This window comes from Lissotriton helveticus, chromosome 2_2 (assembly GCF_964261635.1).
Source record: "Lissotriton helveticus chromosome 2_2, aLisHel1.1, whole genome shotgun sequence".
Taxonomy (NCBI): Eukaryota; Metazoa; Chordata; class Amphibia; order Caudata; family Salamandridae; genus Lissotriton; species Lissotriton helveticus.
In genome coordinates, this window is record NC_136060.1 from 81,195,684 (window position 1) to 81,223,589 (window position 27,906).

General features: G+C 42.8%; 1 protein-coding gene across 6 annotated transcripts in view; it reads right to left on the reverse strand.

The window, feature by feature from the left end:
• ZDHHC2 (zDHHC palmitoyltransferase 2) overlaps window positions 1-27,906 on the reverse strand; it is a 647,387-nt gene that overhangs the window by 500,181 nt on the left and 119,300 nt on the right. The window lies entirely within an intron of this gene.

Sequence of the window (27,906 nt, forward strand, 5' to 3'; positions counted from 1 at the left end):
TCCTGTAGTTCACTGCCATAATCTTGGATTTGATAAAGTTTATTTGCAAGGCATTCCTTTCTGAAAAGGAGGGAGCTACATTTAGAAGGTGTTGGAGGCCAATCAGAGTCCGGCTTATCAGCACCAGGTCGTCAGCGTATAGCAAACTGGACAGCAGAATTTTCCCTAGTTTCTGTGCATGACAGAGGCATTTATCGAGTTCCCCTGACAAATCTGTGAGAAAAAGGGTAAATAAAAGTAGAGCTAACACGCAACCCTGTTTTAACCATTTTGTTGTCGGAAAAGGGTTGGAAATGTGTGTTCCTGCTCCTAATTTAACCTTAAACCAGGTGTTTGAGTGGAGGTAATATCAACACATCTAGAGATGTTTGGGTATTCCCAAGTTATCCAGTTTCCGCCAGAGTTTGTTGCGATCCACGTGGTCGAATTCGGCAGTGTAATCAATAAAAGAGAGAAATAGGGGAGATTTGGTCTCTTTTACTGCATCCATCAGCAGGGTCAGTGCCATGATGTTAGTTGTGGTCCTTTGACCCCTGGAAAGAAAAAAGTTTGATTGATTGGAATTATGGAGTTTTCAGATGCCCATGATATTAAAGGGAGGTGGAGGAGGAAGAGTCAGAGGGAAGGGTTTAGAATGGCTAGTTTTTGGGGATGGGAATAGTAAAAGAGGTATGAGATGATGCAAGGAGGGGTAGAGTATGGAACAGTCTTGAAAGGGTCATTTTTGTGATCATAGTAGTGGGAGGTTGGGATGAATGAGAGAGTGGAGGTAGAGGATATATTGATAGAGGTATACGGTGAGAAATAGGGTAGTGCATTGGAAAGAGTAGCAGAAAGAGGTTTTAGATGAGTCAGAGAGTTGATATAGAGGATATATTGAGTGCAGTATAGGGTGAGAAATAGGGTAATACATTGGATATGCTGAATTAGAAGAAAAGTAATAAATATTTAGATGCATAAGTACATGGAAGGTATATAGATGCATAAAGGAAGGTAGTATATGTAGATTAAAGATGCATTAAATAAACTCTGGTTTTCATGTGTTGTTGTACTAAAAAGTAATTTTGTTTGACACTAACATCATATAGTTCCACGTACATTGCCCCCCATTTGATAACTGTGTGGACAGTGATGCAGCATTGGAAACACTGGAGGCCTCTGTAACCAAGGCCCTCAACATCATTGCCCTGCTCAGGGTAGTTAAGATCTGGGAAAGGGCAGCTCCAGCCCCATGATATACAGAGAGCCTTCAGAACGAAAAAGCTGCATGCAGAAATAAGGAGAGAAAATGGAGAAAATCAAAACTGGAGGGGGACAAACTAACCTACAGAACAGCACATAGACTCTAAAATGCATTCTATTGAATATTAGATCCATGCCAAAACATAAATGCGAAATTGAGGCGTTTATAACCGATCACGATGCAGATGTAATGTTCCTTACTGAGACCTGGTCATCTGAGGCCTCTGGTCCAGATTGGAACATAGCAGTTCCGGAGGGATATTTTGTAGAGTACCTCAACCGACCTAGAAGAACAGGCGGGGGCATTGGTATCATCTACAAGTCCCATCTAAAAATATTCTGCCTACCAGAGTTAAATATGGAGGCTGAAGCCTTGAACTTCAAAATCAAATGCAATAACCGTCTGATTTTCGTTGGCCTGCTGCTCTACAGACCCCCAGGGCCAAAAGCTCCCTTCATCACTGCTCTCCATACATATCTGGAATCCACCACGGACTCCGCCACTTTTACAATTCTAGGAGATTTTAATTTTCACCTCGAAGCTACTAATGTTTCTGATTCCGCAACTCTCATTGACAACCTGCTTAATTTTGATATGATCCAACTAGTGCGTAAGCCCACCCACATTGCAGGACATATTCTTGACGGCATTTTCACCAACAACAATAATTTAAAATTTTCTTCCACTTTGCCTGTCCCATGGTATGATCACAGGGCTGTCTTCTTTAATCTAAAATTTCATGACTCTGCAAGACACAGAAGACGCTTCCTGCCCCCGGAAAGCAAGCGTTCATGGAAACACTTAGACTCGAATCTGCTAGCAGAGGCTCTTGCCAACGACCCCCCAACATTTGAGCAATGTAGCATCGACACTGGAGCCTCCAGCTTTAACAGATGGATTGCTCAGGCTGCCGATGAGCTAGCTCCTCTGGAGTCCCGAGTGCCTAAGAAATGGTTGGCCACCGCCCAGTGGTATACAGCTGAGTTGAAATTAATCAAACTCAAATGCCGCAAAGCTGAGCGCATTTGGCGGTCCAACTACTGCGCTCTTAAAAAGGCCGAATACTCCAAAGCTCTGCAGGAGTACAAGGCAGCGATTTTTCAGGCCAAATCCACATTTTACACCACCAGAATCCAAGAAGCCCCCAACTCTGCCAGAGAGCTCTTTAAGACTGTTACCCTTCTGGCAAAAACCCCGCGAGACACTATATTTACACCGGACCAGAACTTTGTCGGGAATATTGCTGCTTTTTCCCAGAGCAAAGTACAGGCAGTTTATGACGGTCTCGGCACCGAAGCCACCAACTCCAATACCAGCCTTAACATCTCGGTCACTCCTACCCAGATCCCGGCAGTGGACACTGAGGAATCTTCACCTCCCACTTTCCCTGTCTTTTCTAGATTTCCTATGCTAAAGGAGTCGGAGGTCGGGGACCTTCTCCTACAGATGAAATCAGGATCTCCACTGGATCCATGCCCTCCGCACATTTTGCATTCTATTCCATTAGCTATAACTGGAGTATTGACCTCTCTATTAAACAAGGCTATATGCTCGAACTCCTTCCCCTCAATCTGGAAGAAGGCCTGTATCCGCCCGATTCTGAAAAAAGACTCACTCAATCCCTCCGAAACTAAAAACTATCGGCCCATCTCCTGTCTGCCTCTACCAGCTAAAATCCTCGAGAAAGCCATGAACTTAGAACTGATGACTTTCCTCACGAAGAATAATCTTCTTGACTCTACACAACATGGCTTTCGAGCATGCCATTCAACTGAGTCAGCCCTTATCATGGCAACAGAAGATATCAGGAAGACCATGGATGACGGTGGAAGAACGGCCCTCATATTACTTGATTTAACCGCGGCGTTCGACACCGTCAATCATTCGTTCCTACTAAGTCGTCTGGAAAATCTGGGCATCTCCGATGCCGCTCTAGCCCTCTTAGCATCATTTCTGACAGGCAGAATCCAACAAGTCCACTGGGATGGACTTAAATCAGAGGGTCGGCATTATCACCAACCTTGTTCAATTTATATGTCACCCCCTTGGCGAAACTGATAAAATCCCATGGCTTGAGATTAGTGTCTTATGCAGACGACACACAAATCATAGTGTCGGTCTCCGATTCCATTGAAGCAACCGCAGGCCGTTTCCGGAATTGCCTTCTCAGTGTAAAAAACTGGATGAGCCAAAACTTTCTCAAACTAAATACTGAGAAGACTGAAATCATAGAATTCGGTCAAAAGCCCTCGATATGGAGTCAGCTATGGTGGCCCCCGGAAGCCGGCTGCTGTCCTATCCCAGCCGAGAAGGTCAGAAACCTCGGATTCTTACTGGACAAAAACCTCTCCTGCACAGCGCAGGTGAACCAAGTCACTTCAGCTTGTTTTCATATGATGAAGGTACTTAGAAAGATCTTTTATTCCACCCACCTTAAAAAAGACTGTCATTGCTGCCCTAGTAATGTCTCGGGTTGATTATTGCAACTCTCTCTATCTCGGTACGGGAGAGAAGCAATTGATCAAGCTGCAGGCTATCCAGAACGCGGCCGCCAGGGTTCTCCTGAACCTGCCAAAGCGTCACCCCACTTCCCAGGCCATTCGAGAGCTGCACTGGCTGCCAATTAAGCGCAGAGTCCAGTTTAAAGCCCTCTGCTTGGCCCACAAAGCCGTACACGGAAAAGGATCAGACGATCTGGCCAAACTTCTCCCGCGCTATGTGCCCAACCGAACTCTAAGATCGGCTAATCAAGACCTGGTCTGCGTGCCTAGAATCCGGAAAGTGCGTTGGGGTGGAAAATCATTTTCTAATCAGGCCTCCAAACTTTGGAACTCATTGCCTGTCGAACTTCGCTCACAAGCCTCCAAACTGAGATTCAGAAAATCCCTGAAAACATGGCTGTTCTCCCTGCCCTGATCTGTCTCACATCACCTTTTATTCTACAGCGCCAAGACGCCGCGGCATTCGAGCGCTTAATAAAAACTTCAGTCAGTCAGTCAAATAGCTGCAATACAGCCAGAAGAGCGCACCTAGGCACTAGAATCATCTAAGCAAAGAGCTCTTCTAAAGAGCTGTTCAAGATCCTTAAGGAGTTCTATAAACCTAGAGCAAAAAATCCTTCCTTTGAGATGTCATCAGTGATGTCATCAGTGATGTCACTGACCATGTCATGAATGATGTAATATGTGACATCATCAGCAGTGGATTGCGGGTGCGCGATATATAGTTAGTGCAACTAACTATATATGGAATTTCATTGGTTTTATGTCAATAAAATGTCCAGCTAACTATATATGGTCTCTAACCTATGGTTTTTGCAGTGAATTTTCAAGGTTTTGTAAATGCTAATTCCTAACTATATATGGTCTATAACCTATGGTTTTTTCAGTGAATTTTCAAGGTTTTGTAAATGCTAATTCCTAACTATATATGGTCTATAACCTATGGTTTTTTTCAGTGAATTTCAATGGTTTTTTAATAGCAAATATCATAAGCTGTCGAATGTCAAGTACGTGGTAAGTAACAACATTTTCGTGTTTATGCACACTGATCTGCTTTGAATGCTGCCCCCCACCCCTCATTTCTATTAGGAGTACTCTCTCTTTGCAGATAGTGAAGGGTAGTTAACGCAGCCCTTTGCCCCCTTTGTAATCCGTCGTGCCTGCTTCTCTCTCCATTTGATTGATTGTTCTCTTTGGTTCATTCTCTATTTACAAACAAGCACAGAGTCGCAATACTCTGTTTAGTCTTTGCAGATAGCGAAAAATCGTGTAAAAAAACAAAAGGAATCGAGCAAAATCAGTAGGCCACTAATGGGATCTCTTTTTGACCTCGCTAAAATAGAAACATTAGGAACAACCTGTTGAAAATAGCAATGCGTATGTACATAAGCGGCGTTCATTTGTGTTCACAGTACCCCTTGTTGATTGTTTGAATCGAGCATTGAATTGTTCGAAGTTGGTTCTCTTAAGGATCTTCTCTGCCTGCAAACGAGGAAGAATAGGAATATTCTCTTTCCCTTCGCAGATAGTGAAGGGTAGGTAACGCAAGCCTTTAACACATCGTACCTATTTCATTCCTCATTGATTGATTGATTGTCCGAACATTGACTGTTTGGGAATTAGTTCTTTTTGGAGGTATTCCCTGTTTGCAAATAAACGTCGGAAAATCTTTGCAAGTAGTGAAAGGGTACGTAATGCGGACCTTTCTCCCCCGTTGTAATCTGTCATGCCTATCTACTCCCCACTGATTGATGCACCTGTTTCACCCGGACCATTTACTAGAGATACGTCATCTGGCCCGACCAGAGAGCACCCCTAGTGAAAAGGACATATGCAATAATAACGAAGTGATCACTGTATCCTGTTAACAGAAACTTTAGCATGAAACAACCTGGAAAGAAAAGAATAGGAAAATGAAAATCAGTAGGCCACTGATGAACATGAACTTTTATTAAACAACGAACAAAGAAACGATAACATAACGTAATGATAAAACCTATTAATGTCCTAGAAACAAGAAAACGTTAAAATATGCCAGTGGTGAGAGACCAGAAAAACAGTAAGAGAAACCAAATCACCCCTCGCTGTCCCACCGCCTGCCACGCCAAAAAAATCGATAGACTAGGGAAAATGCAAGTCAGTAGAACATCCGCCCCCACTCTGGAAACTTCCAAGGTGGGGCAGGGTTGCGGCTACGCCCAGCTGGGAGCAGCCCATATAAGGCAGGTCCTGCTGCCACGCCTCGGCCAGGAGATCCTAACGTAGGGTGTAGCCGGAGGAGAGGCCGAGGCCAGCGGGACCTGGCCAGGGGATTGCCTTTACAACGCTGAACAGTTGCAGGGGGGGGGAATGTCTCCTCGACCCTCCCCTCTCTCTCCCAGTCCGGCCGCGGTGGCCCTTGAGAGTTGCAGGTACTCCCGCCACATGCTCTTCCGGTCCGGCCACCAACGGTCGGGGGGCCGAGGCCGACGGGATCCGGCTGCAGCCGATAAACCAAGAAACCCGTTCATGGGGCCAGAGCCAGGGGCGTCCGGCCGACATCTACCGGAAGCCCGGCCCAAAGACGGACGGGACTATTCTTCTTTCATGAATAATGGCTGCGACAACACTGGGGGGGGATGTCTTGCACATGCCTCCGACCCCCCCCCCCTCGTCCTCATCGCCTGGTCCGGCCATAACAAATCTCAAGCGAGACGCCGTGGGGTGCACTGGGAGGGAGAGACGGTGCGAACAGGCCTCTCCCGCCTCCCCAGGTGGAGGCTTCCCAGCTGCACCCTCAGCGCTCCAGGCGCCCGGAAAAGGGTTCTTCCACTGTGGCCATGCTGCAACGTCTCGCCCGGCAGGGTGGAGCCCGTCCGCTCATTTGACCCCGCGATCGCCAGTAGCTACCGAACTCTCAAAATGGCGGTCGACCTGGCAAGAGCGGGCCCAGCATAAAGAAATGGCCCGGTCACTGGTTGACTCCACCACCGTACTCCTCCACGACCTTGAAGATTCTAGAGGAGCCGCGGGAGTCTCCGACCCCCGATGGGGAATGACTGCCATGATCGCCCGTGGAGTGACGAAACTGTATCCGCGGGACGTCGGCGCTCCCATGCTGGCGCCAGCCTCACTTTGAATTACTAGAATCCTGCAGACCTCAGTTCCGGTGAAAGCACAGTGTGACCCGGTAGGAAAAATTGTTGCACCCCCTCCCCTTTTTGACTGATAGTTCAAACCACCGATCCTTTCCTTTGCCCTTTTAACGGAACTTTGGACTGCCTCCCCCTCTTTTACATTTTCTAGAGAAAACAAAACATTAACCACTACATTAGCATAGCAGTTGACACCAGAACTGTTTTCAAATTTAAAACCAACAACATCTTCAACAGAATCCTTTTTGTTTCTGCTGTGACCCTGCTACAGCACAGGCATTGTCCCCAGCAGTAATTCTGCAATGCCGGTAAGAATAGCTGTGGTGCCTACTGGACTCACTCACCCCCGCGGCGCCCCACGCCGTTATTTGCTGGGCGGCAACTTACTAGACATCACTTTCGTGCCATCTAGATTTCAGCGCGTTCTGCTGCCTTGGAACTATTCGCACAACAGACCGCTACTGACAAGAATATTTCATTATTGGTGCTGTCAATTTCAATAAATCTATTGGATAATTCAAAAGAAATTGCCACGGTCTCTTCGTTGTTTAAATGTTTTTACTGTTTTTGTTTTGTTGTATATATTTACATGTTATTAAAGTTTTATATTCCTACTACTTTGTTGGAGTGCTATATATTTTTAATGTGACACATAATTGTAAAAACTTTGATGTACAAAGAGTCATTCCTGGAATCTTCCGCTTCAGGCTCGGTCCCCTCCCCAATCACAATACAGGATGGTTTTCAGATAGTAGGAACACGTGTGGTGTGACGGATCTCATCGGGTGTGGGCCTTGATCTACTATAACTCCTTTGAAGAGGGGTGATTCTTTACAGCTGGGGCCATAAACTACATCTGCAGGGCTAGGTGATAGCCTGGACAATCGGACACAGAGGAAGAGGAGTGTCAGAGGGTGCGGTAGTGAATAGGGCGAAAGGGAGGTGTCGGGCGGGCACAGAGTGTGATTCTCAGGGAAGAGCAGCGCAGATGGGGGGAGGTTTATTGCCCATGCATAAGACAGAGAGCGGGGGTGACCAGTGCCTGGGGAAGATGCTTGCGAGGGTGAGGAGCCATGCTACGAATCGACAGCGTGCAGAGAGTGGGTCTGGTCAAGGCATCTAAAATGGCTGCCGTGCACGACAAAAGTGTGGCATTTCAAAAAAGGCAAGATGGCGCAGACAATGTTTTTCAACACTTCCTCATTTCCTTCGAATCGAACGTTAACAGACGTTGGGGCATATTACCAAAGTTAAGCGATATTTATCGCTAACGATGCTTACCAACGAATTTTTTACCGCTAAGCATCGTCAGAAATTATCGAAGATAAACCTTGCTATTATCAAGGTTTATCGCAAATGCGATAATAAACGGCCGCAATGCATGAATATCGCTAAAAACTCAGCGATATTCATGCATTACCGAGCTAATGCTCTTAGCCATGTTATCCACCTCCCATTGGATAACATGGCTAAGAACTGCTCAGGGCAGGTGTTACTTTTTGGAGATATTCGCGCTTAGCGCGAATATCTCCAAAAGTTGGTAATAGGAGATAGATATCTTGCATGTTGTAATGCAAGTTATTGTGGTATATGGAACTCATACCATAATCTCTCAGGAAAGCAGAAACTGATCCTTTTGGGACCGCCTAAAAAGGCCTAGGGGGTGAGGAGTACTCTACTTTGCCCCCTTTTCACGTTCCGAACTATTTTATTTTACTCTCTTCTGTAATTACACAAAATAGCAGCGATAAGATGCATCGGAGACACACAGTGAGAGAAAGGAGGCCGGAGATGAAGAAGAGATGTCAAATACACATTGGAGATAATATAGTGGCAGAAGGGAAGTAAATATGAGTAAACTTACCATGTAACATAAAAATGTTGCACTCTATACTATAAGTCTCATTTTATACTACAATCACTTCGCTACAACCTCATAAATTAAAAATAAAAATGAATAATGTCTCAAACAATTTTTGATTTCTAAATATAAATTTATTCTTCAGAATTTTCTAAATTTGAAAGAACTAGTAACATGTCCTCATCAGCAATTTCCTCATGAAAAGTCTGCAATGATGATTCTTCTAACTCTATGGTCTCCAAACATTCGATAAATTCGCCATCAACAGATTGATCAAAAAAATCATTCAAGTCATCTCCTCCTTGTGACAATATTTCATTATTGGTGCTGTCAATTTCAATCAATGTAGTGGAATCATTCAAGTCATCTCCGCGTGACAATATTTCATTATTGGTGCTCTCAATTTTAATCAATGTAGTGGAATCATTCAAGTCATCTCCTCCTTGTGACAATATTTCATTATTGGTGCTGTCCATTTCAATCAATCTAATGGAATCATACAAGTCATCTCCTCCTTGTGACAATATTTCATTATTGGTGCTCTCAATTTCAATCAATGTAGTGGAATCATTCAAGTCATCTCCTTGTGACAATATTTCATTATTGGTGCTGTCCATTCCAATCAATCTAATGGAATCATACAAGTCATCTCCTCCTTGTGACAATATTTCATTATTGGTGCTCTCAATTTCAATCAATGTAGTGGACAATTCAAAAGAAATTGCCACGGTCTCTTCATTGTGAGCCATTTTATTTTGAAATTGCTTGCTGTAAATTGCAGAAAAAAATAATCACTTTCATTTATCGTTTTTAGTAATACATAATATAAAACTAACTTTATCAAGTATTTAGTATAACAGAAGGACTGCAAATAAATAACAGAAAACATTTTTCAAATTATCCTCAAGTGTACAACATAGTTCCCCTTACAAATTAACAACTCACCTTTTTAAAAGTAGGAGAAGTGTTAGTACTGTGTAAATCAAACACCAGAAATTCACCACCAAAAATTCCTCACAAATGTACCTCAGACAGTAGTATCACAAAATGGCTGTGGTTTCCTCTCATTTGACATATATACATAACCAATTAACTTTCATCACACACAAATACAAAACCAAACTAACATTTTAATTGGTTCTAAATTTCAACACTTTCAAATGTGTTTTCCCCATGCAATTTTCCATAGGACATTTACATACGTCTACAGCCTGAATGGCTGAACGGAATTACACCAAACTTGGCAAAATGGTACATCAAACCTAAGAGGTCAGGAAGGATCTACTATGCCCCCTTATGGTCATTTCCCCCTTCGCTTTGGCCTCCTCTTGTCTCTCAATCCTACTGAGAGACAAGATGGCGGCCGCTACGGACTGTTTGGAATGTTGACAGACGCCGGAGAACCAATCAGCTTAGCAAAGCTCCGTAACGCGAAAAGTACGCGAAGCGGAGCGCTGTTACAGATATATATCTTTTTTTGAACGTTAATTTCTCAAAATCCACTGGAGCACATATATTGAGACCTAGCAAAGGCACATCGGGCTACCAGTCCCTAATATTTTGCCAAGTTTCGTGCAAATCCATTCAGCCGTTCGATTATTATTATTATTATTTTATTTTGCCCCGCGGGGCCCTTTTAAAACCTCCACATCAAACGTAGGGGGTCAGCGAGGATCTACTATTCCCCCTTATGGTCATTTGCCCCTTCGCTTTGGCCTCCTCTTGTCTCTCGATCCTACCGAGAGACAAGATGGCGGCCGCTACGGACTGTTTGGAATGTTTACAGACGCCGGAGAACCAATCAGCTTCGCTTCACAAAGCTCCGTTGCGCGAAAAGTACGCGTACTGGAGCGCTGCCCGGTCCGCTGTTACAGATATATATCTTTTTTTAAACGTTAATTTCTCAAAATCCACTGGAGCACATATATTGAGACCTACAAAAGGCACATCGGGCTACCAGTCCCTACAATTTTGCCAAGTTTCGTGCAAATCCATTCAGCCGTTCGGGCTAAAAGTGAGGCCGACCGCCCTATGGAAAACTCAATGTTAAAAACACGTTTTGGGACCCCACTTTTTTCTCGGCCCCCCTTGACGAACCCCCCCCCAAATTTTCAAGGGCTGCTCAGAAACAAAATGTGCCATTTTCCTGAAAATTTCAGCCAATTCCGTCCACAAACGCCAAAGTTATTAGACATCGAATTTTCAAAAATCCCATAGAGAAAAAATCCTAACTATATATACCTACTGGCGACCGCCAGTAGGTAGGTAATACATATATATATATATATATACTTTTCGCGTTACGGTGGTTTGCGAAGCTGATTGGTTTTTCGGCGTCTGTAAACATTCCAAACAGTACGTAGCGGCCGCCATCTTGTCTCTCGGTAGGATCGAGAGACAAGAGGAGGCCAAAGCGAAGGGGCAAATGACCATAAGGGGGCATAGTAGATCGTCCCTGACCCCCTAGGTTTGATGTGGAGGCTTTGAAAGGGTCTCGCAGGGCAAAAAAAAAATATACCGTTTTTTTAGTTTTTTTGCGTGGAGTGCGCCCGGTTCGCGAACCGGGAAGCGTTCTGGGGAGCGTACTTTCTTGAAAATTAGTGAAAAAAGTTAGAGTAAAATAATAATTGTGAGTGATCAGATGTAGGGTAGCTCTGAGAAGAGCTTTTGGGTTTATGGTACATTTAGGTACTTAGAAGTAGGTACCAATGCACAGTCTTAAATTCAGAGTGAAAACTCTGTTGCCCTCATCTGAGAAGTGAACTCCATCTCCTCTGTAGATATCTTGCATGTAGTAACGCAAGTTATTGTTGTACAGGGAGCCCATTCCATGGTCTCTCATGTAAGCAGAAACAGATTTGTTTACATGCTTCCTCGATTTCTCAATTTGTGGACAAAATTGGTTCGACCACCTCCATTTCTGTCTTTGGCATATATTTGAATATACCAAGGCAGTCTGAGGAAAAAGTGCCATCAATTGCTCAAAGGTGTCCTTTAAAAGCATTTCCAGACCTACCCCAGTCAAAGTGCCCAAATCATTACCTCCACAGTGCACAATTAACAGGTCAGGTTTTGGCAAATGCATAAAGGTTTTCACCAATGGTATCAATTGGTGACATTTTAATCCTCTGTGGCCAAACCACTTAATTTCCACATCTTGTAAATTGAGGTTAGGTAAATTCCTGTTTTCAGCGTACCTTTGAGCCCAATAGATGTAACTATGTCCAACAATCCAGACAGAAAACATGGTGAGAGAAGGTTCTGCTGCAGTCAGATGAAGTGTGGCAATGAAATGGCAGTTGAAAAAATGAGAGTGTAAAATGAAAAAAACTGAGGAGTTTCTGTGTTAATGAAGCAGTAAGAGTGATTGGTGGATTTTGATTGCTGAAAACAGAAAGTTAGTGTGCATGGATGAGTTCGTTGAAAGATGTATTTTGAGTGGCGAAGAAAAAATCATTAAATGAAAGAATGCTCTGGATATGCAGGTGCACTGAGAGTTCAGAGTTCAATTGCAACATTGTTGTGTGAGAGGTCTTGCAAGAGGTGGTTGCTATGCAGAACAAGCATTTGCAATGCAATAGGTTTTGCATTTACGAGAGATTGAACTATTGGCATTGTAAATGATAGTGCCTTTTATTTATGTGTTCATTTTTATAACATAAATAAAAGACATAGGGCCCGATGTAGGATAGGAAGCCAAATTGCTAAACTCTAACTCACTGACAGGGATGACTGGAGCAGGTTTTAGAAAGCGGCTAACCATATGCGTTATGGTTTTATCAGAAAGGTTATAGCTTGAATGAAAAAACACCTTACATTGCTGTCCCTGGCAGTATTTCAAGATGCACTGTTGTGCGTTGGCGGGCACTCTTAAATCACCTCGCAGAGGGAGAGCAGGCTGGCTGTGGAGGTGACGGGGGGGGGGGCAAGGGGGCGGTGCCTTTGTTTGTCTTGTCACACCCTGTCACGGGTTGTTTGAAACAACACTGCGTGGAGGACCGGGAAGACAGAAAGAGCACACGCAGGGCAAGAGAAAATACAAAAACGTGACTAAGTTGGCAACCGAGGTCACAGGCTACGAACTCTATCTGTCATGATGAAAATACTGAGTCGCTTTTACATTCCCACACACACGGCATGTCTGCCTTCACACAAGGCACTGCCTCCCCTAGTTAAAGGCATGGGTAATTATGTTAAACGTGGCTCGTTATTTTAAAAAGGCGGCGAGGGCCTTTAAGCGCGCTGCATTAGTCCAGCAGCTGGCATTATTCTGCTGTGACCTCCGGCGACAGACCTGGCCGCCAGGACGTGTCTCTGGCAGACGGAGCCGTGAATCACCGGAAACCAGGGCTGCCTGGGGGCGGGCGGGTGACACGAAGCAGCTCTGGGGGCTCTTCCGCAGGGGGTGCGGGGGCACAGCAGGCATTACAGGTACTTAGTAGCCCCATCCTTTCACTCCGCGCGCATGTGCTTCCTGTCTCGGAGACACAGTGGAACATGTAAAACCATCGCCCACAGCGACAAACTCACTCAAAACAAGTAGGACAGCCCCAGCTTTCTTGCTGCAAGATGCAGAGAGGCCGCTGTGTGGTCTGCACGGTCTTAAAGTGTCACGTGCGTTGCTACCAGGGCGTGCAGCCTGGACCAACATGTTCATGTGTGTTCTACCACTGATGATCAGCACCTCTTCCAGCAGGTTTAGCTGCTGAGTTCACAGGAGCCTGAGAGGGAGCCCCGCCGCGCAGATCTTCGGGGGGATCCCACGTGGGACTTGCCGCGGGCGCCCTGGGAGATCACACACCGGATGCTCGGGTCAGATGAGCGGAGCCACCACCCACGGACCTGGGAGGGGGGGGAGGGGGTCAACCCTCCTGCACGGCTCCCTCGCCCCCGCGCCAGCACACACCGTGAAGGATCCCGGCTGATCCTCCGCGGAGAGGGATCCACGCGCCTGCAGAGCCAATCTACAGACCCACCTGCCTGCGGCTTCACGAGACGCACCTTGAAGGCGCACAGGAGGGGCCACAACTCATTTAAAAACACTTTCATACATTGAGCGGTGCGGAAAAACACAAAAAACCCCCGGTACACAAACTAAAACCACAGGTTCTCCTAGATAATGAATGCAGATATATAAATACTGTTTTTGTTGTTGTTTTTTTGGGGGAGGGGGGGGGGGGGTGCCAGCCTACTATCTGCTTTACTTACAGCCATAGCGTGGTCGGAGCAGGGAGGCGCGCAGCTCCTCATGCTGCATCCTGTGTCTGCGCTGATGCTTCTGCCCAAACTTCAACAGCTGCTCCCGCAACCAGTGACCGAGCCGGGCTCTCCTCCGAGGTCCTCTCCAGGCCTCCGCCGAGCTCTGCCCCCGCCTGTTGCGCTCTGAGCCGCGCTGCTCCCGGAGCTCTGCTGAGCCTGCGGCGTGTATGAGTGCGCGTGTGAGCACCCTCCTCCTCTCAGCCAGCGACACACGGGCACATCCCATGGCGCCTCACTCACGGCCCCGTTATTCAGGTTAGCACAGCACAGCGACACCTGCTGGCAGTCGTGGGCACTGCAGCTCGAGGGTGGACGGCCGCGCCTCCGGTGGGTCTGCCCTTGGCTGCGGGACGGGCTATTTATTTTTTTTTATTTATTTTATGCGTTTTTATATACCCGAAGGTGTTAGAGCGCTTCACAATAGGAACCGAAATGATACATAAGGAGAAAATTACAAGTGAGCATGTTACAAAAGCAAACGTTACTTTACACGAGGCAATAGTGACAATTGTGCATGTATCAGAGGCAAACAAAATACAAGAGGTAGCAAACGATACATTGCACGTGGAAAAGTGACCCGGGGGTTCTCGTCCAATGTCTGGGACAGACTGACTGTAAGAACTTTGGGTAATTCTGTAAAACAGCTGCACTCTATCTGCAAAGATATGAAGCCTATAACCCAAGAATGTAGAAACTCCGGGATGGGGACTGGCCTCGTTTTTGTGGGGAAATAATAAAAGACCTACTTGCAAGAGAAAAACAAGTCAGGTCCCGGGCCGCGCTGTGATTGACTGACGTCACGGGGGTGTCCCGGGCCGGCAGCCAATCACAGCGCGGCCCGGGAATGACGTCACGGGGGTGTCCCGGGCCGGCAGCCAATCGCAGCGCGGCCCGGGATAAAGGGGCGGGGCTTAAAAAAAGCACCAGAAACGCCCCCGAATCGCGTTTTCGAGAGAAAACGCGATTGACAGCCTCTGCCTCCCAATGGCTAGCCTCCATTTATGGAGCTAGCCAATGATAGGCAGAGGCGGGTCATCAGCCCAGATAGAACTCAAGAGGTTTTGCTAGCGCATGCGTACTTCGTACGCATGGCTAAGGCAAAACCTAAAAAGCAGAGAGGGGGCAGAGGGGGGAAGGGTTTTGCTTTGAAAAAAAGTGAGGGAAGAGTTTTGATTGGGTGACATGAGAGATATGTGTGAGGAATTACAGCATTTCTGTGCTTTTGATAGCTGCAGACTCTGGAGTGCATACCTTTTGCTCTGCTGAAGACAAATTGGTGTGTTTCTGAGACTGTTTTGAAACTCAAAGTATTTGCTAAGGTGAGAAAAGATTTCTTTAATTTAGATAGAAAATAGTGTGCTTTAAGGAGAAAATTATGAAGAAAGTTGTGTTTTTCAAATGTTGCTTTGTCTCAAGTGTTTCACAAATAGATTTTGTTTCTTTGAGAAATTGTAATTGGAGAAAATGTGAAGTATTAGTACTGACAGGGCTTTTATGTGCATAGGAGCTGTGGAGTGTTTTCAAATTATGAGTTGTAAATCGTTTTTGAGAAAAAGCAATGGTTTTAATATTGATGAGAAGGACATAATGGTGTCTGCTTCTTTATAAGGTAATTGAGAGTCTCTGATGTTATTTTTCCCATTTCAATGTAAGAAGTTTGTCTGTGGAGCAAATTGCTTGTAAATATGCTCCCACCTGTGCATGGCAAATTTAGATTTTGAATGTTTCCGTTACATAGGCATGTTAAAGGTGACTGAAACATGCTGCAAAGGCAATCAAAAAATGCTTTTATGTGTCTTAAGGACATTTTAAGTCATTTCCCATGTGCAGTGTTTTCAAATTATGAGTTGAAAATCGTTTTTGAGGTAAAGGAATGTTTTCAAAATTTATGTGCGCCATATGACCCCAAATTTCTTTTTCAGGGGTGCAGCAGGGTGTTCTTGAGACACCCCTGCACCGTCGGAAAAATTCGTAATTTGCGATGAGGTAATTGCTAATCGCAAATTGCACCTTCATTCCTATGGGCCTCCTGCTGCATGGAAATGAATGGGTAATTTGTAATTAGCAAATAGGTCATCGCAAACTAGGAATGGTAAAGAATCGCTATTTATTCCTTAAAGTTCGCTATTTAGGAAATGCAAAAAACTTTGATGATACATATGGCGGTTCATCTCTAACAAGATAAGAAGCATAGGGATAGATTTATGATGACTGGCGCATCACCAGGGATGTGTTAGTCATTCTGTGCCGCTGTTCCGTCACCTATGGTGTGCTGCATTTACAATGCGGCGCATCATGGGGCAAAAACAGCACAGATGCGTGACGTATTTGTGCCGTAAAGTTGGCGCATTGCTGGAGTTGTATCGCAAGTGTGATGAAGCTCCAGTAAGGCTGAGGGGTGCCCCTGTCGCAGGGTTTCTGTTCTCACACAGAACTGTGGACAGAGGATTGGAACCTCGGCGAATTAGGGTGTCCCAAAACTCACCTTAGTAATCAAAACCCCTTAGCAAGCTAGGTACAGTGTCACATTGGATATAACAAACTCTCAATGTTTAGACAATCCAGAATATGAACTTATAGTACCTCAGGATACGTGGAACTCATGAACAGTCGGTCGTTATATATTTCTTAGAAACCAGAACATGGAGTTAAGAAGAACACATGTGTATTTGAAATGTTTATTTACTAATGCCGTCTTCTCAGGCGTAGTATCTTAGATTATACAAGTACACATATTATCAGTAGCAAAATTACCAGCATAGTCAGTAGTACATAAAAAGCGAATGGTGACAGTATGTTAACTTGCTGTAAATGAATAAGAGTTAGCAACACTTATAAGCAGCCGCGGGCCGTGGAGGGAGTTACGGTGGGGCAGGGAGGCGGGGAGGGGGAGGGGCAGGGTGGAGAGGGCTCCACCCTGCCCCTCGAAGCGGAGCGGCTGCTTATATCTCACCCTCCCTAATACACATAATATATTATTTGCTAAGAAGGTCTCTTTGTGTTGGTTTAGGGCTTAGATTTGAAGGAATCACATCAGCATACACCAGCTCTCTCTTCATGTGAACCGCATCAAGTGTTGTGTATGTGTGTTCGGCAAAGCAATATAAAACCCGCCTCATGCCCAGAATTGGGAGAAGCTGCACTTATGTTATGAGTATGAAGTCGTGGAGATCAGACCTCATAACAATTCTGTATCGTGTTGTTCTTGAAACTTCAGCACTCGCTGTACAGATATAGTTTAAGAAGTAAAGCAGATAGTAGAGCAATAACATATTATTCTCATGTAAATCAGGATGAACTATTAGGTTGAAAGCTAAAGCAACAACTAAGTGTCGTGTGCAGAAGTTGCAAAAAAGGAAAAAATGGCGTTTAAACCGGTAATGAGTCCATGCTAACTTAACACGGTGTAAAGATATCCAGGACCTAGATGACACCTCCCCATGATCCGGAAACGAACTGAATAAGATAATAGAAGTGCCATCTCATGAGAGCAGATTGCAACTTTATATGTGGACGGTCCGCAAGGTAAAACATTAAAAACTAGGAAAATTTAATGCTAAAGAAAAATAAAACAGCCAAGTACTTTATCGAGTCTTAAGCCAATAGGCAAGCTAAATAATAAAAACTTGACAAATAAGTCAATGAATTGTCAATGAAATGCTAGTACTCAGCATATCAAACATGAAAAAGGTCTATGACATAACTGTGTATGCAAAATAAGCTGCAACAGCCTCCAATAGGAAGTCACCGTCTTCATCCGAAAAGAGTTCAGCCATCCAATTTAAAAGCGGAAAAGAACATAAGTGCTCTCCCAGCACCGGATCCTCTATCAACATCAGAGGACAGCTCGGTGGGTTTTCAAGAAAGCTCTGTTCCAAGAAAGACTGTGTTGCCGCCAGTAAATTCCAGGGACCAATTAGTCCATGCATCAATGCCACAGCCATAATCCTTTCGCCAGGACAAACCAACTCGTGAGTAATGATAGGAGTCATCAGCTGATTAAAGTCGACGTCAGGAGAAACCGGTCCGCAGAGACACAAATCAATGGCCCAATCGAAATCACAGGTCAGGCAGTGAAATACAGGCTGGACACAGGTGAAGTAGGAGAATCGAAAAGATAATCCATATGCCGTGCTTAATATCGCCAACGGCATTGTGCCATAATATTCTAGCATGCGATTGCGGAACAGTGTCAGCAGCTGCAGGGCGGGAGCTTGCACAGGAGGGACATCCATATTTAAAAATGTAAAAAAGCCCAAGAGCGTCCGCTGGTAATGCAAGTAAAAATGGGAATCCACGAAGCAGAGTGGAAAAAATAGAATGAAAGAAAGCAGGGATGACTCCAAAGATTTTCTCAAATGAAGTCACGAGACCACTGGTAACAACTTTAAAAAAGTGCGCCAGGCCCTTTGTGGAGGACGCGTTAGAGATAGTCCGAACCATCTTGCTGAAATGGAAAGGCGAATCTGTATTTAAAAGGGTCTGCACCTCTGTACGGGTGTTCGCTATGTGAAGCACGAAAGTTTCACGGGCCGAACTCAAGGCCACCTCTCTCTGAGACAAAAGAGCTCTTATTCTTGCCATGCCGTTGAAATGTGCTCCCAAGGTTGGTATTTGTGGCCAGATTGAAAACTCCCTATGTTCATGTGTGGGAGGAAATAGAACATTTCTGCAGCAAATAACCCGTTCATTTACTGTTACGATAAAATGAATACTTTTAATTAACCCAGAACAATCTTCATTATTGAGCATCAAATAACTACCATTTTCCAAGAACTTGGGGATGATAGCAGGAACTGGTGTGCCTTGCAACACGCAAGCCATATTTGGTCGGTGTTTGTTGCATGAACCGTGTAACTGTATGTGCCTACACATTAGTGAATGATCTGGCGTCTCAGTGCATTCCTCTCCATTCAGATAAAGTTCTTGATCATCTTTGAAAATCTGTATGTGTATGGAAGCGACCAGACCTCATGAAGAAAACCACTACCTAAAGGTTAATAACGACCTATTGGTATATATTTCATACAATTTGAAAACTTATATAAAGCAAAAGGCAGCGTTATTAAACCGTGGATAAGGCACGTTGCCAAAGCAGTCAACCTTTTGGATTTATACTGGAAATGTTAAAGGAAGAATTACGGAGTAGGGCCTGTAAATCTTTAATGGACAACGAGTAAAATTACTCCAACCATCATATTCCTCTAACTCCGGGATAGTAGGGGTGTTTAATTTTTTAGAAGTAGCCAATCCAAAGCATTTGGTCTGGGAAATTGTTTCATTCACAAACAACATATGATTTGGGATGAGACATGCACGGTGGAAAGCCTCAGTGCCTTGTACCTGCCAGGTTCGTGAACCCCAAACTGATGTAGATCCTGGATATTTTTACTCTGTGTTACGTTAGCATGGTCTCATTACTGGTTTAAACGCCATTTTTCCTTTTTTGTAACTTCTGCACACGACACTTAGTTGTTGCTTTAGCTTTCAGCCTACCTGCGTCAAGATCTATGCCTGCTTCAAGCAGGCGCAGGGTTTTGATGTAGCTTTGTCCTATCTGATTGTAAATGCGGCACACCGTGGGTGGCAGAGCAGCGGTGCACGTTAACTGGGGCATCCCTGGGGATGTGCTAGTTAATATAAATCTGCCCCTTTACATTTAATTATGTGCAGGGGACACAGAGTAGGTGAGGTTTATCCAAGGTTAAGAAGAGATGAGTCCTGTTCAGTGAAAAATTGGAGATAGGCTTCAGTATATTATATACTTAAGTAGTGTGTTAAGTTTTTGATGACTGTTATTAATTTACTGTTGGGTAATAGTGGTTAATAACATTTTTTATTATATTTTACCACAGATTCAACTGCAGATTATTTCAAGATTTTAGGATGCCTAGCAAAGAAAGAGTGAGAAAGGCTGCAAAACGTCAAAGACAGCAGGACCATGGAATAATGCAGCAGTCCTCTAACAAAAAGATTTGTCAAGTCACCAAGAAAGCACCGGGTAAGAGTCCAAAAACAGTCATAAGAAATATGTGTAGTAAAAAAAATATTACTACAGAAAATGTTTCAGTCCAGAAAAGGAGAAACAATTCAAATGGTAAGGAAAGGCCAATGAGAAATGTTACTGCTAGAGTAAGAGATAACTCTATGCATGAAAGTAGAAGGAAACAACAGTTTAGGGATATTCGTAAACGAATGTTCCGCAACAGGATAATTGGGAATTTGTTAAAAAATATTAAGAAAGGTCAACAGAAAGTGGTTTTTTATAAGAGAAAAAAAATAGTTGAGAAAGTTATTGATGAGGCATTTGAAATTAAACGTAAGTTATTTATTTTGACAATCAATAGAATTAGGAAGCTAAACAAGGTAATTTATGATTTCAAAAGAAATAGTAGATGGAAGAGAATAGTTAATCGTAGTAATTTTTGTGAAGTTTTTTCTGGAGAATGGATGCATAGTTCAAGCTCTGAGGCATTTTTTAATGAGGAGAGTTATTTCCAGGATAATGATTTGGTGCATGCAGTTGACACCAGTGGTCGAGCTTATGAAGTGAAAGATGGTTGTCCAGTTGAAAAAGAAAAAGTTGTGAGAACAGAGATAGAAGAGGTGTTAGGTAATGAGGTTTTAGGGAGACGTCCTAAGGGTCCTGTGTACACCTGGAAGTGTAGTAGTATTTGCAGTGTACGACAGGATTCCATAAATTTGCTTTGTGATTTTATACGGTCATTTAATAAGAAAAGTTTGAAGCAGAAAATGAAGTTGTTGCAAGAATTAGATCCTTGCAGAGTGAGAGAAGTGATAGGTTTGCATGGTCATTCACTGGCTTGTCTTTCCAGGAGAGTATGCCAGAGTGTTTTTCATTATTTCAGGATGCTAGCAGTGCATCATAATAAAGTGAGGAAATTAGTTAGAATGTTGTATTATGCTAAGAGTCCAGCAATTATGCTTAAACAATTATGCGCTGCTCTTTTGCATGGTTCTGAAATAGATGTGAAGAATATATGTGAAGAAATTGAGTTTTGTTACTTTGGAAGTAAAGAGGAGAATTTTGAAATTGACCAAGAAGAAGAGAGTAATGTGGAAGATAGTGTACAGGTTTCCAGTACAGATAATTTCCAGAGGGAAATTGCGACGTTTGAGGTGAAATCAAGTGAGAGGCCAAATTTCACTTGTGTGTGTTGTCGACGCACTTATTATAAGAATCAGACTAAGTTAGTGGATTTATATGGAAAAAGTGAAAGGGAAAATAATAGTGAATGGAAGGATTTTACAACATACTTGATGGTAGAAAATTGTTTTGATTTGGGATTGGATCAACGTGTGTGTACTTATTGTTGTAACAAATTAAATCAAAACCAGATGCCTGCTAGAGCAGTTCATAATAATCTGGAATTGGTTGAGATTCCTTCTGAATTGAAGGATTTAAATACTTATGAATCTATTTTGATTCCAAGTATCCATCCCTTTCAGGCTATTGTAAGAATGGAGCCAAAGACAGGGAAATTGCCTCCATCAGATTTACAGAGAGGATTAAAGGGAAGAGTTGTTTATTTGCCTCTAGATTTGAAGAAAAACATTAACACAATTGGAGTAGAAAAAGTGGAAGAGGAACCTCTTGTTATCTTAGTTAATGGGGTTCCGACAAAGAATAAGAAAATATGGCAAGATTTAGTAGATGTTAGGAAAGTCAAAAGGGCAACATTGTATTTGAAAAAAAATAATAAATACTATAAAAATGTATATGTTGCAGAAGAGGAAGTAAGTGAGGAAGAGGATAGCGATTTGTGTGCTGGTCAAATTGAGAAAGTAGAACCCTGTACTAGTGAAGAAATATATGAACATTATAGTGTTCATCCTTTGCATTCCAAGGAAGTCATGGGGAATGCTATTGAGTTGTTTCAAATGAAACAAGCGAAAGGGAGTCCCATTAGTGTTTGGGAGGAAAGTTTGGAAGCTCGGTGTTTCCCACAGCTTTTTCCAACAGGTCAGGGAGGAAGATATGATGAGCGACCTCATCAAATTCCTGCTTCTGAATACCGGACTTTGCGATTGTATGCAGGAGATCCTAGGTTTCGACAATGCATTCCTTATTTGTTTCATCTCCTGTTTGAAAGCGATCTGTCTGGACTGTCATATGCAGTGAACCACATCTTGAAAAGTGGTATACACATGCAAAACATCTCGGCAAGTGACTTTATGGATAAAGTCAATGTCCAAGACAGTATTTTGGATTCTCACCTGATTAATCTCATGGCGTGTCAGCGTGGTACTAATGAGTACTGGTACCGTCGTCATGGTGATTTAAAATGTATGCTGAGGAACTTAGGAACTCCCACATGGTTCCTCACTTTGAGCTGTGCTGAGTATGGCTGGGAAGACTTACTTGAATTTCTACGAGAGGCAAATGCTAACGTAGAAAACATCGAATTCAAGACACCCGGAGAACTGTGCTCTTTGGATCCAGTCAATGTATGTAGGTACTTCAATCATAGATTTGAAGGTATGATGTCTTTCATCATGAATAAGAAGAATCCACCTCTTGGAGAGGTGTTGGATTTCTTCTGGAGGAAGGAGTACCAAGCAAGAGGTGCTCCTCATATACATATGTTGCTGTGGATCAAGGATGCACCTAAATTTGGAACGGATGCAGACGACTCAGTGATGAGTTTCATAGAACAGTATTCTACGTGTGCTGTTCCAAACGCAAAGGAGAAAAAAAGCCTAAGAGGAAAAGTTCTACGTTTCCAAAGCCATCGATGTGGAAAGTACTGTCGTCGTAAATTCCGGAACAAAGACAAGTTCTACACCAAATGTCGTTTCGGCTTTCCACGATCGGTGATTTCTAAAGGAAGAGTGAACAGTTTGATGTCTTCGCTGCGACATAATGTGATGAAGAAATCACCTAAAAACACATACAATTTGAAGAGGAACGAAGAGTCTAAGTACATCAACGACTACAACCCGGTGATTTTGTCCATGTGGAATGCTAACATGGATATACAGTTTGTGGCTGATAACTGTATGGCTGTGGCTCGGTATGTGACATCTTACATCACCAAAAAAGAGAAGACAGAATTGAAGGATATGTGGGAGGACATTTCCCATGAAAAGAGCCTCAGCAAGAAGTTGTACAGTTTCAGTCTGAAGATGTTGTCGCATCGAGAAATCGGAGCTTACGAATGTTCTGACCGGTTGTCTTCAGCAAGTCTCTATGCCAAGTCCAGGAGTATCGTTTGGGCGAGTGTTGGTCTTGCTGCAACGCGTAATCGAGTTCTGAAACCTGTGCGGGAAATTGAGTATTTGGCGGAAAAGGAGCCAAACAGTACCGACATTTTGAAGAGCAACATGTTGGATACATATTATCCAAATCGAAGCAGTCACCTCGAGAATGTTTGTCTGTATGAGGTTCTGCAAAATTACATATTCAAGAGGAACATCAAAGAAGATACTGAGAAAGGAGTGTATGCTGTAATAGGAAGTGAGGGATGTCTGGTCAAGCAAAGAAAATGCCACTTGATAAACCATCGAAAATTGAGTGGCGAATCTCCTGAAAAAAAGGAGTTTTTCTATTTAGCACTTTTGCAACTTTTTAAGCCTTGGCGTGCAGAAGAGGAACTGCTTGGAGATTTCCTTTGTTACGAAGACTCATTCAATGCTGCCAAGGAGACCATAGAATGTCCTGCTTTTCCCAAATATGTAGAAATGTTGAATGTGGAAATTGAGCAGGAAGCAACGATTGCAGCCGAGATTGCCAGAGACAGTTCTCAGGACAGTCAGAGTTCTGCTTCATTGAGTCAGGATCCACTAGGAGGACCTCTTATCGAAAATGAAGCTGCCACTGCTATGAATGAAGTGGAAAGAGCCATGGCACATGCTCAGGAGGATGCGGTTAACTTAGAAGAGTTGGAAAGACAACTCAACGTTGAGCAGAGGAAAATATATGACGAACTTACCATGCAAATTGATCATGGATTAAGTCATGACAAGAAAGAGTGCTCATGTACGTCGTTGAAGCCTGTCCGACTGTACGTGAGTGGAGAAGCGGGAACTGGAAAAAGTTTCCTTATTAAAGCAATTTCATGTTACTTGCAGGAAAGGACAGAGTCATCGCTGTCTTGTGTTGTCACCGCTCCAACTGGACTGGCAGCACATAACATTAAAGGGATTACTTTACATCGTTTACTGATGCTGCCAGTGGAGCATGACAACAAATTAGAATATCACAAGCTATCTGGAGATGCTTGTTTTGAAGTTTCAAGAGTCTTGAGGAAAATGAAACTTCTTATCATTGACGAAGTAAGCATGGTTTCCAATGTCATGCTTGCCTTTGTGCATTTGAGAATGCAAGAAGTTCTCAAAACAGAGTATGATGTGTTATTTGGTGGCAAACACATCATTGTTTTCGGAGATCTTCTGCAGCTGACACCAGTGAAAGGGCAACCTGTGTTCAAAATGCTCACGCATGAAGATACCAGGAAGTGCTTAGGGAGTATTGGCAACATCAATATATGGTTAAACTTCAATTATGCTGAACTGCATGAAAATATGCGTCAGGCAAAGGATGAAGTTTACAAGACTATTCTACAAGATGTTAGAATTGGAAAAGTGACCGAGCATGGGAAAGAAGCTTTACATGCACGATTACTGACAAATTTATATCCAGACGAAGATGTTGTGCCTGAGAATATTTTTCAGAAAGTTACTGAGAAAAAATCTGGAATATGTTTGATGCCAACTCTTGCAGAATGTGCCAAATTCAACAACAAAATGTTGCATTTAGAAAAGCAAGAGATTGTGAAATTGGAAGCTATTGACAGAGTAGAGCATATGGGATCAACAATTATTTTGTCTGAGAATCTGAAAACAAAATTGGATTCATTAGAGAAGAGTATATCTAAAACTGCGGGTTTTGAAAAGACTCTGAATGTGTGCTTGAACTGCCGTATAATTTTAAGAAGGAATTTACATGTTGAAAGAGGTCTGGTAAATGGATCAATGGGTAATGTTGTTGATTTTGTGAAATACAGAAATAGAGATGGAATTGAATTTTTAAAAATTAAATTTGATGGCATTGAGGAAGTACAGCTAATTGCTCGTTGTTCTGCTAGATTTTTGCTTGTAAAAGACTTATATGTTCGTCGTAAGCAGTTTCCTGTTTGCTTGGCATATGCGGTGACAATCCATAAATCGCAAGGTTTAAGTGTAGACTGTGCATTGGTGAATATTGGCAGTTCTGTGTTCAAGGAGGGTATGGCATATGTGGCATTGTCACGAGTTAGGACTTTATCGGGATTTTACTTGATTGAGTGTGATGTCACAAACATTTGTGCGGATCTAGATTGTGTTAAGGAATACAATAGGTTGAGAAGAGAGTATGCGCCACATTTGCCTCAGTATCCTTTGTTTGAGAAACGTGTGGTAGGCCGGAAACGAAGAAATGTGACCAATACTGGGGAGGTTGTAGCAAAAAGACGAAAAGTCGATGAACCTGAAATTATAAGCAGAAACAAAAAGGATTCTGTTGAAGATGTTGTTGGTTTTCAATTTGAAAACAGTTCTGGTGTCAACTGCTATGCTAATGTAGTGGTTAATGTTTTGTTTTCTCTAGAAAATGTAAAAGAAGAGATTGTGGTCAATTCTGATCAAAGATTTTGCAGTTTGGTAAATTCTGTGTTAGAGAAATGTAGCACTGATAGAACAAACATAGAAAGTGTGTCTGAAATTCGAAATCTGTTAGACAGATGTTCAGGCCAAACACAATTCTCTCAAAATAGTCAGCAAGATTGTCAGGAGTTTTTAATGTATATGCTTGATGTATTGCATGATGAAGGTGTAGATGTAGATCACCTGTTTGGGCTTTCTTATCAATGGCAGCATGACTGCGAGAACTGTAGGGTATCAAGTACTACTAGTGTAGACTCAGAAAGATTTATATATTTAACTTTGCCAGACAGTAAATCAGTCTCTTTTAATAAGCTAGTAAAAGCAGCTGATCACAATATGGAGTGTAGGCAATGTAAATCTGAAATGATGTCCACATTATTTATACGAACATATGGCCAGTATGTCATTTTAATGTTCCAACGATGTAGGCCTGATGGAACAAAATTGACAACTTTAATTAAAAATTTTGTGGCTTCACAGTTGTCAATATCAGGAAGGACTTTTGTAACTGTAGCAATTATATATCATGATGGTCCTTCAATAACATCAGGACATTATACAGCTTATTTAAAGTGTAGAAATGGCTGGTCATTCTGCAATGATTCTGTTTTAATTTTCAAAAAAAAATTGCCATATGACCTTAAAAACTCTTACCTGGTGTTTTTAAAACCAAAATTTTAGGGAAAGAATCTCGGGATGTGCTCTGAGGAATTTCAAGAAGTTCTCATGGCTCCTACACTATTTGGCCTTGAGGATAAGTGTAGTACAGAGACATAACTTTTTACCATAACACTGGACGTCATTGAGAAATACGTGCACTTTGAATGAGTTCAGAAAAACGATTTCTTTTTATAAGCTAATTGAAGCAGCCAATCAAAACATGGAGTAGAGGGAATGTAAGTCTGCAATGCTGTCTACTGTTTTACATTGCTTTGTGATTAAAAGTGATGTAGAGAATTAAATAATTGAACTAGTCATAAAGGTAGTGTAAGTCTGCTTCATAGTAAGCAGTATCAGTGTGATAGGAAATGTAGAACATGATTGAGCAAGAAGGGGAAGATATTACTAGTCCAGGATTTTGTAAATGATCTTCAACATTTTAATTCTGAAAGTTGCGGAAATGCGAAAAGACGGGATTGGCTTACAAGAAATCCAAGAGTTATAAATGGCTTTGACAAGATTTGGCCTTGTGGAAACTTGTGGTAGAGAGCAAGAAGTCATTTATTGTATGTAACATGTTTTTGAAAACGATGGAGGTTTTCTTTCAGAAAGTGGCGGGTTGAAAGTAATAACAGCACAACAGAGTGTAAGCTGTTCATAGGACATCCTTGGCCGTCATGGAAAGTAAGTTAACTTTAAGGAGTTCTGAATTCTGATTTGTTATGTTGTATGGGTTTTTTAAACACAATCATTTTGATTGTGTTTTTTTTTGCCCGCTGTTATATGATGAATACCTTCAAGTCACTGTTTTTAGTGAAACTTGATACATTCTGAGAACAGCAAAAATAAACCATTTAACATGTATAATTAATTCTGTTCTGTTTGCATTTATGATGTACATGTAGAACTGTGTAGGAGGCATGGAGAAGGTGAGGCTTCTGTAAGTGTCAAAGTTGTTGCATACAGTGAACACATTCACACATCGGTCCACTCTTCCTTGGATGTGGTGGAGGTGGTGGGGAAGCCCCAGCTGAAGCTACTAAAGAAGCCATTGCTCACTGGTAACAAAGGGTCTTTCTCTCACAATGATGAAAGTCAGAGTGAGGAAAGAAAGAGGGATTTTCATCATTTGGGAAAAACAATAGTTCTCAACCAATGAAAAGTGTTCATTTTAGATTATATGACCTAGTCTTACATCATTAGGAAACCAAAAGTGAAATGAACCAATGAAAAGTGTTATTACCAAGTCACATGACCTGCTATGTTTATGTTACACGCTTTGCAGGGCCTTCCGGTTTGCTTCCAGAAACCTTTGCTTTGCGACTCGGTAAGCGTACCAGTTCGCTAACGTAGTACGTCATATGACGTATCACGCGACAACGCGAAACGTCATGCGGACCGGAGGCGTCACGATGTTGTTTTCTAACGCGGCAGTTGCGGTAAAGAAACGTTTACTGGCTCGCGGTCTATTTCGCGGCATCAAGGTCAGCTAACGGGAAGCTTCCCGATTCGCGAAGTGGGAACGAAGAAAAAAAAATTAAAAAAAAAAAAGTTATTAATAAACATATAAAATATATTTTGGGA